We start from the raw sequence: 15,657 nt of genomic DNA on the forward strand, positions 1-15,657 counted from the left end.
TTGATTTATTTTACTGTAACAGATATGGAGTGAATTAAAAAAAATCTCGTAGGCTCCTTTAGATGTCATACATGTGATCAGATTTTCTGTTCAGAGCTGTGTACCTCTGGCAAATCCCAACATGAAGAGTTTTATGGATATTAGGCTGGGCGATGTGGTTCATGCCGATAATGTCAGCACTTTGGGAGTCTGAGGCAGAAGGATAACTTGAGCCCAGGAGGTCAAGACCAGCCTGGGCTCTATAGACCCACCTCTACAAAAAATAAAAAATTAGCCTGATATTGTGGCACGTGCTACTCGAGAGGCCAAGGCAGGGGGATCATTTCAGTCCAGGAGATTGAGGATGCAATGAGCTGTACTCCAGCCTGGGTGACAGAGCAAAACCCTGTGTCAAAAAACAAACAAACAAGGTTGCATGGGGGATTCCGCTGTTTGTTATAGTGTCAGGTTCAAATGGGGTCTTTTTTTATTATTCCTCTTTCTTCCTCCCTTTTTTGGATAAGTACAACTTACCTGGTATGTATATTACTTAGTTTCAGCTTATGGCTTTATCTCACAATATCTATTTTTACCACACAAAAATATTCTTTAGATGGGAGGCAGGACAAGGCCTTTAGAATTCCAGGAAGCTCCATGCCTGGATTTGTCTTCACAGAACCCACATGCAGAGTCGTCATGACCTCTAATTAACATCTTACCTTCAGGACCCGTGGCTACCTTGTGTTTTTCTCTTTACTCAAGGAAGTTCACCTTTTAGATCATCAGACAGTGAAGGCTTCCAAGAGATACTAGCTTTGTTGTTTTTCGTGTCCTGGACAGCAGCATCACCTTTGCTCACCTCAGGCCATCTCCTATAGCTCACATTCTCACAAACATGCTGACTTTGAGACAAAGATTTTGAAGCATTCATTGTGAGTAATGACTTTGATTTTGTAACTGTCACACTGAACAAAAAGGACTCTTAGAGTATAATCAGAAAGTAACTTTACTTTTTAACCACTAGTCCTGGAAATATAATCTGTGAAGCTAGATCAACTTCCTTCTCCAGTCAAAACTTAAGGCAGGCTTCACACCTTTCCTGTCCTTTTGAATAATACCAAGAGTTCTTTCCTGTAGCAAATGCCTCTGGAATCTGGGTCACATTCCCTGAGCCTATCTCTGATTTTCTTTTTTGTTTGTTTGCCAGGTATCAGGATGATGCTGGCTTCATAAAAGGAGTCCAGGAGGAGTCCCTCCTCCTCAATTTTTTGGAATAGTTTCAACAGAATTGGTATTAGCTCTTCTTTGTGTGTCTGGTAGAATTCAGCTGTGAGTCCACGTGATCTGGGGCTTTTTTTTTTTATTGTTAGGTTTTTCTTTTATTACTGCTTCCATTTTGGAACTCAGCACTGATCTGTTCAGAGTTTCAATTTCTTCTTGATTCAATCTTGGGAGACTATAAGTTTCCAGTAATTTATTCATTTCCTCTAGATTTTCTAATGTGTGTGCATAGAGGTGTTCATAATAGTCTCTGAGGCTCTTTTGTATTTCTGTAGGATCAATTGTAATGTCACCTTTGTCATTTCTGATTGCACTTATTTGAATCTTCTCTTTTTTTCCTTGTTAATCTAGCTAGTGGTCTATTGATCTTGTTTATCCTTTCACCTTTTGGTTTCATTAACTTTTTGTAGAATATGTATATTTGGATCTCAATTTTTTTCCGTTCTGCTTTGATTTTAGTTGTATCTTTTCTTCTGCTAGTTTTGGGGTTACTTTGTTCTTGTTTTTCTAGTTTCTGTAGGTGTAATGTTAGATTAATTTTCTAACTTTTTGAGCTAGGTGTTTTGCACTATAAACTTTCCTGTTAACATTGCCTTGCTGTATCTCAGACATTTTGGTATGTTGTGTCACTTTTTACTTACTTCAAAGCATTTCTTGATTTCTGCCTTAATTTTGTCATATACCCAAAAGTCATTCAGGAGTAAGTTGTTTAATTTCCATGTCATTGTGCAGTTTTGAGAGATTCTCTTGGCATTGATTTCTATTTTTATTCCACTGTAGTCCAAGAGTATGCTTGGTATGATTTCAATTTTTAAAAAATTTATTGAGACTTGCTTTATGGTCAAGCATGTGGTCAATCTTAGAGTATGCCCCCTATGCAGAAGAGAATAATGTATATTCTGTGGTTGATGGGTAGAATATTCTGTAGATGTCTATTAGTTCCAATTGGTCAAGTGTAGAATTTCAGTCCAGAATTTCTGTTAGTTTTCTGCCTTGATAATCTGTCTAACACTATCATTGGGGTGTAGAAGTCCCTTATTATTACTGTGTGGCTAGTTAAGTTTTTCTGTAGGCCTAGAAGCACTTGTTATTTGAATCTGGGTGCCCCAATATTGGGTGCAAATACATTTCGGATAGTTAAGTCTTCTTGTTAAATCGAACCTTTTATCATTATGTAATGCCCTTCTTTGTCTTTTTTACTGTTAGCAGTTTAAAGCCTGCTTTATCTGATATAAGAATAGCAACCTCAATCTTTGTTGTTTTTTGTTTGTGTGGTAGATCTTTCTCCAACCCTTTACTTTGAGCTGATGGGTGTCACTGACAGCAGACAGATGGGTCTTTTTTTTTTTTAATCCAACTTTCACTCTGTGCCTTTTAAGTGGGGGCATTTATGTCCCACTTTTTAATTTTATGAGATCTACTTCTTTTTAGCTTCCATATATAAGTGAGAACATGTAGTGTTTAACTTTCTGATATTGTCTCATTTCACTTAACACAATGTCTTCCAGTTCTATCCATGTTGCTGTGAATGACAGAATTTCATTCTTTTTTTTTGTGGCTGAATAGTAGTCTATCGTTTGTATGTAGCATATTTTCTTCATCCATTCATCTGTTGTTGGACACCCAGGTTGACTTCATATTGTGGCCATTGTGAAGAGTGGTGCAATAAACATTTGTGTGCAGATGACTCTTTGATATACCTGAGTTCCTTTCCTTTGGATAAATGTCCAGAAATGCTTTGCCCACATTTTAGTCAGGTCTTTTTTTTTAGCTATTGAGTTATTTGAGTTCCTTATATATTTTGGATATTAACGCTTTATCAGTTGTGTGGTTTGCAAATATTTTCTTTCATTCTGCAGGATGTTTCTTCACTCTGTTGATTGTTTTCCTTGCTGTACAGAAGCATTTTGAGACTCTGCCTCAAAAAAAAAATTAGCTGAAATAGGTCGGAAGTTTCTACATTTGCATTTGGGGTTAAAAGTACAGTATTGGGGCCCTCCATAAAGTGGTCTTGGCTCATGTGTCTCAGGCTGGACCTATCTGTGTATCTTAGAATCCAGCTGTACCAGGTACTGGGCTCTGGGAAAAGAATCTTACCCTGTAACCAGTTGGTTGTATCTCAACCTGGCACTGTCCCCTGGTCTATAAAATGCTTTTAGGAAAGACTACACTCTATGCAAGATATGACTCCATCAGTGGTTGCTCATAAAAGAACAATCATTAGGAAGAGATTTTGTTGTTGTTGTTGTTGTCATTATTTTTTACTTCAGTGACTCTGATAGGTGTAAAGAGCTATCTCACTGTGGTTTTCTTTTTTTTTTTTTTTACTTGACAAAATGTGACTTATGGATCTTCTCCTCTAGTTAAAATAATTGCTATGACCCAATGTAAATTGAAATATTTAATGACTGAAATCTATTTTATAAGATATATAGAGAAGGGGTGATTGTCCTCACTACTTCTCCATTTAACTGCCTAATTTGGCCTGTATTTGAACTTGGAAAGAATGAATGCTATTGGCATCTCATGGTAGATTACCACAACATTAAACAACATTTGATGGGTCCCCCCCATCAAATCTCCTATACCCAATAGTATTAAAATTATTGACTCTATCCAAGCACCAGTTGATAAATATATTGTTATTATAGATTTGACCAATCTGTTCTGTTTAGTGACACTTTGAGAGTCTCTGAGCTGCAGTTTCTTTTCACTGCAGAAGAGACACAGTACACTTTTACTCATGGGGTACCTCAGTGGCCTTAACATCACACACCATCTTGGTAGGCAAATCTTAACTGTATCCAATTTTCTCTAGGGTCACAGTATGAAATTACATTGATGCCATTCTCCTCCAAGGAGATTTATTAGAAGCACTCGAGATATGTATGCATAAAGGGAGCTCAAAAAGTGGGGTGAGACATTGTCCTGCACATAATGTAAAGCCTCAAGACTTGAGTGAAATTCCTAAAATGTATTTGATAAACCAAGGGCCACTCCATCTCGAACACTGTCAAAAAACATCTCTTGACCCTTGCAGCACCCACGTCTTTTAGTTCTTTATGGGTTCTAAAGACAATATATTCCTTATTTACAAATTTTACATAAGCCTATTTATGCTATTGCTTGAAAATTAGCCTACTTTAAATGGTCCCCCTCCAACAAAGGGCTCTAGAATCTGTCCAAATTGCAATACAACAGGTATTCTTATTGATGCCCCAGACTCCTTCACTGTAGAAGCTTTAGCAATCTCCTCTCATCTCCTGGAGTCTCTGGACCACCCATGGGTTTCTTATGCAACAAACTGCACTCCTCAGCCCTGTGCTGTATACCATTAGAGCAGCAAATTCTGGCCACATACTAGGCTCTCCTAGAAATAGAGGCTGTCGCAGTGCCTGAGCCCATGAACCTTCATAGCCACCTGCCCATTATGCCTTGGGTCATGGAAGCAGCACCCTGCAAGCTCAGCAGAGCTACAGAGACCTCCTTGCTACAGAATGAAACTAAGCCTGAATCTTCTGACATATTTCATCTGCAAAAATTGTACCCTCCTCTGTCCTCAATTTTTTACAAGATACTATAGTGCTAGAGGAGCCCAAATCTCTCCCGGACCCCTCAGTAATCTGGAGAACTCCAGACGATCAAGTCAGTGAACAATGATGGAGGTTTCTACAATTTACAGTACTCCTCAGCCATGAGAAAAATGATTCTAGATGGAAAGGCAGAGAGTTGGAAGGAATGAAAAGCAATGAAAATGCTAAATATGCGGGTGAATACAAGTTACTAGTGATCATACAAACAATTATACTAATATCTTATGGAGTTTCAAATATATATAAAATTAAAATTGGAATAACAAACCAATAACAATAACATAGAAGACAAGGGGAGTTAAAATGTTCCAAGATCCTTCCATCATTTAGATGAAAAGTAAAAGAATAAATTAACATTAGACTTTGATGAGTCAAAAATGCATGTTGTAATTTCTAGGCTAACTGCTAAAAGAATAGTAAAAGAATGTATCCCTTCTAACAATCAGAGGAAAATATGGAACAATAAACATTAAAAATTCAAAACATGAAACTGGAGAAAAGAGACATAAACTGGATAGGACAAAAAGAAAGATGTAGAAAATAATAAACTTAAAGATAAATCAATAATTATTTGAAATGTAAAGTAACTAAATATTTCTATTAAAAGACAAAAATGGCTAGACCAGATTAAAGAAACAAAATCCAACTATGTGCTGTTTACAAGAAACACATCTAAAATACAAAATACAGAAAGATCGAAAGTAAAACACAACACAAAAAGGTATACCATCAAACACTAACAGAAAGCTGGTAATTATATTAATATCAAATAACCATAAAGCAGAAGTTATCACTAGAAATATAGAAGATCACTTTATCACCTTTGATGGCTCAATTTACCAAGAAGTTAAAACAATTATAAATGTCTATATCCCTAACTCCCACCCCTCATTGATAAATTCCCATGGATAAATTAAAGTTCCAATGAAATTAGAGCCTATAGTTCTTCCCTTTCAATCTCTTTTCTGCCCAATGGTCGTCCCCTAAAATGAATGTCATTCCTTCAGCACCACCAAAGTTAAATTGATACCACCCTCATTTCTTACATGTCTAATTTTTCAGCTTGAAAATATCAGTAAGACACATGAGTATCAATGCTACTCCCAAACCCCCCAAAATTTAGAACAAATGTGACAGCTGCCCCAGTGGCATTTCCCAAGACAAAGCAAAGTTCCTACATTGCTGTTGCCAGCCATGTACTATAGCAGAGATTTGGTGTTATCTGAGAGAAGGCAGATAGACAGAAAAAGCAAAAGAAAAAAATGAGAAATTCTTTGTGGTTCTATCTTGCCAGTATGCCAGTCACACCATGCTAAACATTTGAGGCTACAGTTTATGAAATTAAACATAACTGAATTCAATTAAACTCAAGGCTTACAGAAACTCAAGGAATTGGTAACCTGAGAAGCTGTAGTCTACTTTTATCCTCAAGGACCCAAGGAGAAGCAACGATTTCTGCCAATTGCTTCTCACCAAAACATTGTTTTCCTCTGCTGTTTAATTCGTGATTGCTTGGTTAATCTTCACCATGCCAAGGGCAGCATCCAAAAATAAAAATCCAAGCAAATAAAAATTCCTTGTTACTATCTGGTTTCCCACTGCAAATTAGCTGATCTTCCCTGAAGAACAAAACAATCTGTTGGCCCTTGCTGAAAGACCAGAAAGGAAAGCAGAGAACAAAGGGGGCTGGTGCTGCATAATAGCAAGATGCATCTCTAAAAACCCTGAGCACCAAAGCTGTGCCATTTTGAAGTTAGTTGTCTCTGGCCCTAGTAAGAGTTCATCCTTTCCCTATATACTCTGCTCACAATATTTGAAGCTGCCTCTTTAAGTCTACAGCCACTTAAGAGGTTCTTCTTGCCTCAAGGAAGTACTTCTTTCCCCTCTCAAGACCAGATCGCTGCATGCTCAGGCTGCGGTCTCAGTCAAGCCTACCTTGACCCCAGAATGAACCCTTTTTCTTGCCAAATCCAGCCTGGGCCCCATTCCAGCAATAGCATCTGCTGCAGCTGGGCTGCCACAATTTAGGCCAGCTGCTGCACACCACACAAAAGCCAAAGTCTTCCCACATAGCACTTTGACTCCAAATTCCAGGCCCCCTGTTTATGCTCACTCAGCCCCACAATGAACAGCAATATTTAGGAATGCAAAGTGGGGTTTGGATGGCATTAGTCTGCTGTTAGGTTCAAAACATGCCCTACCACTCACCTCTCCTGCCTATATGTTTTCCAACCAGGAGAGCTATATTTAGGAAACAGTAACCAGTGGGAAAATTACGGCTTTATTAACAGCCAAACTGGACTCCAATAACTCCCAGTGTTGAGAGTTGACAGAAACTGGATTGAGGAACGTGGCTTAGTCCTGGAGGCTTAAATGGGGCTTCCTGTATTCTCCCCTAAATCTAAAATGGCAAGGCCTGCAGAGAAAACAGACTCTGGCATTATGCCATGACCCAGTTGTAGACCTGGAATGGGGAAAAGGAAAAACACAGATCTTGTCTAGACAGTTCAACACAGCAATTAAAAATACAAAAGAAGAGAAAGATGTCTGCCTTGTTCTAAAAGGGCAGGGCCTGCTTGGGTGTGCTTACCATGGGAAGGTAGGCAGAACAAAATAGAATACCATGCATAAGTACTGATATTTAAAGCACAATACCCTGCCATCTTAGTTTGGGCTTCTTTAACATAGCACGACAGACTGGGGGACTTATAAACAACAGAAATTTATTTCTCACTGTTCTGGAGGCTGGCAGCTCAAGAGTAGGGAGGCAGCATGGTCAGGTTCTGGTGAGGGCCCTCTTTCAGATTACAGACTTCTGACTTCTTGTGCCATTCTCACATGGTGGAAGGGGCAAACAAGTTCCCTTGGTCCTATTTTCTAACGTCATTGATCTCATTCATGAGGTTTCCTCCCTCATGACCTAATCACCTTTGAAAAGGACCCACCTCCTAATATCATCACTTTGGGGATTATGATTTCAACATAGGAATTTGGGGGTGGGGGTAGTGACAAATATCCAATCCATAATACCTTCCTAAAAGTAATGCAGGTGCCAGTGAATGCCTTGGGCCCTAGCCAACCAGAATATCCACTTTTGTTCACATGGGTAGGGGACACTTAGAAAAGGATGAGCAGAGGGCAGAAAGTATAGGAAAATAAATGTACACAAACACACACCTGCCACACACAGACATATACACACTAGATATCTACCTATGCTTGTGTACAGGACAAAGTTGAATTTCTAGAGGAGCATTAGGACACCATCACAAATAGAGATAACTTCATAAGAGTATGAGCCAAGTCACAAAATCAGCTCTATTTTGACTGGATCAGGGACAGGACTAGGGTGAGCTAAATGAGACACCGAGGGCCTCCTTATATTTTGTGCCCTAAGCTTCTCTCTTGCCTCACCCTAGTTCTGGCCTGAGACCGAATTAACATATATGGGGTAAGAAGCAATATAACTCAGAAGACAGAAAAGCACTTTTCTGTGCAAAGGAAGCACAGAAATCCAGCTCTGACTAACAAAGGAGACTCACGAGGAAGATGCAACTCAAGAGTCATCACTGGATAAAAAGAACTCAGGTCTAAGAGGGTAAGTGCATTCCACCATGTCACAATAATCCATGAAGTATATTATTATAATATCAAAATTTTTATTTTATAACCCCTTATTGTATTATCTGTTAAAATTAATACAATAATTTAAAAAATTAGTGGCTTAAAACAACATTTATCTCACAGTTACATTTGGGTTGGAAATTTAAGCATGGCAATAGCTGGATCCTCTGGCCCAGGGTCTCTCAAAGGCTGCAATCAAGATGTCAGAGGATTGAAGAGCTCTTAAGCTCCAAATAACCAGCGATACCAGTAATACCTGGGTATGCAGTGGGCCTTCTGTGAGACTCTGAGACTAGCTGGCTTCAAATGAGACTCAGCACATTTCCAGTAATGGTGGCTATGGGGAAAGACTCCTTATGCTTGAGAAAAGTAGAGAGAAAAGTAAAGGGGACTTTTGCATCTTAGGTACACACTCAGCCATAGTGGGGTAGAGCATCAATCAAGCGGGCTCTTGAGGTCCCTGATTCAAAGCCTTGGCTCCTGGACAGTAATTCTGGACCTACCTTGGGCCAGAGGCGAGCCCACTGTCCTGAAGGGTGAGACCCAGGCCAGGCAGCATCTACCACAAGCTGACTTAAGAACCCTTCGGTCTTAATGAACATCAGTGTTAGCAGGGCATTACTCCCTGTGGACTTGTAGTGGCAGTAGCCATAGATGAGCTTCCTCTGCCTGTGGAAAGGGGAGGGAAGAGTGAGAAGGACCACGTCTTATGGTTTGAGCACCACATCAACCACAGTACAATAAACATCAGGTAGACACCTAAGGTTTTTGACTCTAGTCCCTGGCTCCCAAATGGCATCTCTGGACCCCCGCAGGGCCTGGGGGAACTCATCGCCCTAAAGGGAAGGACATATGCCTGGCTGGCTTCACCACCTGTGCATCGTAGAGCCCCCCAGGCCATGAGAAGATATAGGTGGTAGCCAGATAGTGATTACAGTGGGCCTTGGGCAAGACTCCGTACTGTGTGGGCTTCAGGTCTCACCTAGCATAATTCCAATGGTGGTGGCCATAGGGCTACTTATGTTACCCCACCCCCAGCTCCAGGCGGCTCAGCACAGAGAGAGAAACTCCATTTCCTTGAGAGAACGTAAGGGACAAGATCAAGAGTCTCCACTTGGTAATCCAGAGAATTCTTCCAGATTTTATCCAAGACTATCAAAGTGCTACCTCTATGAGTCTGCAAGAACCATAGCATTATTGGGCTTGGGGTGCCTCCTAATGCCAATACAGCTTAGACCATGACACCCAAGTGATTTTGAATAGCTGGGAGACCTTCTCAAGAAGGATGGATACAAACAAACCCAGACTCTGTAAACTACAATAATTGCCCAACTGTTTAATGCCCACACACAGACAAACATCCACAAGCATCAAGACCATCCAGGAAAACATGGCCTCACCAGATGAACTAAACGGGGCACCAGGAACCAATTCTGAAGAAACAGAGACATGAAACATTTCAGGCAAAGAATTCAAAATAACTGTGCTGAGGAAAATCAAAGAAATTCAAGCAGAGCAAAAAAAATCAGAATTCTATCAGATAAACTGAAGAAAGATATTTAAATAAAAAGAATCAAAAAGAAATTCTGGAGTTGAAAAATGCAATTGACGTACTGAAAAAGCAGAAGAAAGAATGGGTGAGCTTAAAGACAGGCTATTTTAAAATAGACAGTAAAAGGAGACAAATGAAATTTAAAAAAAAAAAAAGCATGCCTACAAGATCTAGAAAACAGCATCGGCCAGACACGGTGGCTCACGACTGTAATCCCAGCACTTTGGGAGGCCAAGCAGGGTGGATCACCTAAGGTCAGGAGTTCAAGACCAGCCTGACCAACATGGAGAAACCCCGTCTCTACTAAAAATTCAAAATTAGCTGGGCATGGTGGCACATGCCTGTAATCCCAGCTACTGGAGAGGCTGAGGCAGGAAAACGGCTTGAACCCAGGAGGCGGAGGTTGTGGTGAGCCAAGATCATGCCATTGCACTCCAGCCTGGGCAATAAGAGTGAAACTCCGTCTCAAAAGAAAATAGCGTCGAAAGGGCAAATCTAAGAGTTGTTGGTCTTAAAGAGGAGGTAGAGAAAGAGGGGGGGTTAGAAAGTTTATTAAAAGGGACAATAACACAGAATTTTCCAAACCTCGCAAAATAAATCAGTATCCAAGTACAACAAGGTTATAAGACATGAAGCAGATTTAACCCAAAGAAGACTGCCTCCAAGCAATTAATAATCAAATTCCCAAAGGTGAATGTAAAGGAAAGCACGCTAAAAGCAGCAAGAGAAAATAAACAACATGAAATGGAGCTCTAATATGTCTGGCAGCAGACTTTTCAGTAGAAACTTTATAGGCCAATAGAGAATGGTATGACATATTTAAAGTGCCAAAGGAAAAAACTTTCCTCCTAGGATAGTATATTCAGCGAAAATATCCTTCAGACACGAAGCTGGAATAAAGACTTTCCCAGACAAACAAAAGCTGAGGGATTTCATCAACTCCCGACCTGTACTACAAGAAATGGTAAAGGGAGTACTTAAATCAGAAAGAAAAGGATGTTAATGAGCAATAAGAAATTATCTGAAAATAAAAAAACTCATAGGTAATAGTAAGTGCATAGAAAAACACAGAATATTATAACAATATGACTGTGGTGTGTAAACTACTCTTATCCTAAGTTAAAAGACTAAACAACGAAACAATAAAAAAAAAACTACAACTTTTTAAGTCACAGACAGTATGGTAAGCTACAAATAGAAACAACAAAAAGTTAAAAAGCAGGGTGAGGGGCTGGTTGCAGTGGCTCATGCCTGTAATCCAAGCACTTTGGGAGGCTGAGGTGAGCTGATCACCTGAGGTCAGGAGTTGGAGACCAGCCTGGCCAACATGGTGAAACCCCGTCTCTACAAAAATACAAAAAAAAAAATTAGCAGGGTGTGTTGTTGCATACCTGTAATCCCAGCTACTCAGGAGGCTGAGGCAGGAGAAACACTTGAACCCGGGAGGTGGACATTGCAGCGAGCCGAGACTGCGCCACTGCACTCCAGCCTGGGCAACAAGAGGGAAACTCCATTTAAAAAAAAAACCCAGCGGGGGGGAGGAAGTTAAGGTGTCAAGTTTTTATTAGTTTTCTTTTCACTTGTGTGTTTATGTAAACACTGTTAAGTTGTTATCAACTTAAAATAATGGTTTATAAGATAGTATTTTAAAGCCTCATGGTAACCTCAAATCAAAAATCATGCAACAGATACACAAAAAATAAAAAGCAAGATATTAAATCATACCACCACAGAAAATCACCTTCACTAAAAGGAAGACAAGAAAAAAGGAAAGAAAAAGAAAAGAAAGAAAAAAAAGAAAGCAAAGACCAGAAAACAAATAATGAAATGGCAGGAGTAAGATCTTACTTTTTAATAATAACATTGAATGTAAATGAACTAAACTCTCCAATCAAAAGACATAGCCTGAAGCTGGGCTGGGTGGCTCCTGCCTGTAATCCCAGCATTTTGGGAGGCCGAGGTGGGCAGATCACTTGAAGTCAGGAGTTCCAGACCAGCCTGGCCAACATGGTGAAACCCCATCTCTACTAAAAACATAATAATTAGCCAGGTGTGGTGGCATACGTCTACAGTCTCAGCTACTCAGGAGGCTGAGGCGGGAGGATTGCTTGAACCTGGGAAGTGGAGGTTACAGTGAGCCAAAGTCATGCCATTGCACTTTAGCTTGGGTGACAGAGCGAGACTCCATCTCAAAAAAAAAAAAAAGACATAGACTGGTTAACAGTATATAAAAATAAGACCATATTCCATGCCAATGGAAAACAAAAAAGAGCAGGAGTTACTATACTTATATCAAACAAAATAGATTTCAAGATAAAACTATAAGAAGAGACAAAGAAGATCACTATATAATAATAAAGGGGTCAATTCAGCAAGAGGGTATAACAATTTTAAATATGTATGCACCCAACACTGGAGCACCAAGATATGTAAAACAAATATTATTAGAGCTGAAGAGAGAGAGACTCAAATTCAGTATTAGCTGGAGACTTCAACACCCCACTTTCAGCACTGGACAGATATTCCAGACAGAAAATCAAGACGAAAACATTGGACTTAATTTGCACTCTAGAACAAATGCACCCAATAGATATTTAAAGAACATTTCATCCAATGACTACAGAATACACATTCTTTTTCTCAGCACATGGATAATTCTCAAAGATAGACCATACATTACAACACAAAACACATCAAAAAATTGGAATAACAGCAAGCATCTTCTCTGACTATGATAGAAGAAAACTAGAAATCAATAACCAGAGGAATTTTGGAAACTATACAAACATACAGAAATTAAGCAATATGTTTCTGAATTACCAGTGGGTCAATGAAAAAATTAAGAAGGAAACTGAAAAATTTATTGAAACAAATAAGGGAAACACAACATGCCAAAACCTGTGGGACATAAAGAAAGTAGTACTGACAGGGAAGTTTATAGCTATAAGTGCTTATGCCAAAAAAGAAGAAAATTTTTCAATAAACAACCTAATGATGCACCTTAAAAAACTAGAAAAGTGAAAGCAAACACAAATTAGTAGAAAAGAAATAATAAAGATATGAGCAGAAATTAATGAATTTAAAGTGAAGAAAACAGTACAAAAATCAATGAAAAGTCATTTTTTTTTTTTTTTTTTTTAGATGGAGACTTGGTCTGTTGCCCAGACTGGGGTGCAGTGGCAGGATCTCGGCTCACTGCAACCCCCACCTCCCAGGTTCAAGCAATTCTCTTGCCTTGGCCTCCCAAGTAGCTGGGACTACAGGTGTGCACCACCACACCCAGCTAATTTTTGTATGTTTAGTGGAGATGGGGTTTCACCATGTTGGCCAGGCTGATCTCAAATTCCTGACCTCAGGTGATCCACCCACCTCGGCCGCCCAAAGTGCTGAGATTACAGGCATGAGCCACCACCACCGGCCTATTTTTTTTTTTGAAAAAATAAACAAAATCAAGAAAGCCTTACACAAACTAACCAATAAAAAAAAGAGATAAGACCCAAATAAATAAAATCAGAGATGAAAAAGGGACATTACAACCAATACCACAAAAATTTAAAGGATCGTAAGTGGCTACTATGAGCAATTATATGCCAATAAACTGAAAAACCTAGAAGAAATGGATAAATTCCTAGACACATACAACCTACAAAGACTTAACTATGAAGAAATCTAAAACCTGAACAGACCGTTAACAAGTAATGAGATCAAAGCCATAATAAAAAGACTCCCACTGAATAAAAGCCCTGGATTTTATAGTTTCACTGCTAAATTCTACCTAACATTTAAAGAACTAATACTAATCCTACTCAAACTATTCGGAAAAATAGAAGAGGAAAGACTACTTCCAAACTCATTCTATGAGGCCACTATTACTGTTACCAAAACCAGACAACACCACATCAAAAAAAAAGAAAACTATAGGTCAATATCACTGATAAATATTGATGCAAAAATCCTCAACAAAATACTAGGAAAGCAAAATTCACAAAACATTAAAAAGGTCATTCATTATGGCCAAGTAGAGTTTGCCAAGGAATGCAAGGATAGTTCAACATATGTAGATCAATTAATGTGATACATTATATCAACAGAATGAAGGGCAAAAACCACATGATCATTTCAACTGATGTTGAAAAAGCATTTGATAAAATTCAACATCCCTTCAAGATAAAAAAAAAAAAACCCTCAAAAAAATTGGAAATAGAAGGAATATACCTCAACAAAATAAAAGCCATATGTAACAAACCCATAGCTAGAATCATACTCAATGGGGAAAAACTGAAAGTGTTTCCTCTAAGATCAAGAACATGACAAGGATGCCCACTTTCACAACTTTTTTTCAACATAATACTGGAAGTCCTATCGACAGCAATCAGATAAGAAAGAAATGAAGGGGATCCAAATTGCAAATCAAGAGTATGAATGATCCTTGCATGCAGATGCTATGATCTTATATTTAGAAAAACCAAAGACTTTACAAAAAAACTATTAAAACTGATAAACAAATTCAGTAGTTGGAGGTTATAAAATCAACATACAGGCCGGGCACGGTGGCTCAAGCCTGTAATCCCAGCACTTTGGGAGGCCGAGGCGGGCAGATCACGAGGTCAGGAGATCAAGACCATCCTGGCTAACACGGTGAAACCCCATCTCTATTAAAAATACAAAAAATTAGCCGAGCATGGTGGTGGGCAACTGTAGTCCCAACTACTTGGGAGGCTGAGGCAGGAGAATGGCGTGAACCCAGGAGGTGGAGGTTGTGGTGAGCCGAGATCGCACCACTGCACTCCAGCCTGGGGGACAGAGAAAGACTCCAACTCAAAAAAAAAAAAAAAAAAAAATCAACATACAAAATCAGCAGAAGCATTTCTATATGCCAACATTGAACAATCTGAAAAAGAAATCAAGAAAGCTGTCCCATTTACAATAGCTACAAATAAATACCTAGGAATTAACCAAAAAAGTGAAAGGCTTATACCATGAAAACTATAAGACATTAATGCAAGAAATTGAAGAATAAACCAAAAAAATGGAAAGATATGTCAGGTTCATGTATTGGAAGAATCAAAATCATTAAAATGTCCATACTACTCAAAACAATCTACAGATTCAGTGTAATCTCTATCAAAATACCAATGACCATCCTCACAGAAATAGAATAAACAATCCTAAAATTTACATGGAACCACAAAAGACTCAGAATAGACAAAGCTCTTGCAAGCAAAAAAAAAAAAAGTGGAGGAATCACATCACCTGCCTTTAAATAATCCTACAGAGGTATAGTAACCAAAACAACATGGTACTGTCATAAAAATACACACATAGATCAGTGGAACAGAATAAAGATCCCAGAGACAAATCCATACATCTACAATAAACTCTTTCTTGACAAAGGTGCCAAGAATGTACATTGAGGAAAGTACAATCTCTTTAATAAATGGTTCTGGGAAAACTTGATATCCATATGCAAAAGAATAAAACTAGATCCCTATCTCCCACCATCTACAAAAATCAAAATGATTGAAGACTTAAATCTGAGACCTCAAACTATGAAATTACTACAAGAAAACACTAGGGAAACTCTCCAGGACATCAGACTGGGCATATTTCTTGAGTAAGCACAAGCAC

This window comes from Nomascus leucogenys, chromosome 1a, assembly GCF_006542625.1.
Source record: "Nomascus leucogenys isolate Asia chromosome 1a, Asia_NLE_v1, whole genome shotgun sequence".
NCBI classification, from domain to species: domain Eukaryota; kingdom Metazoa; phylum Chordata; class Mammalia; order Primates; family Hylobatidae; genus Nomascus; species Nomascus leucogenys.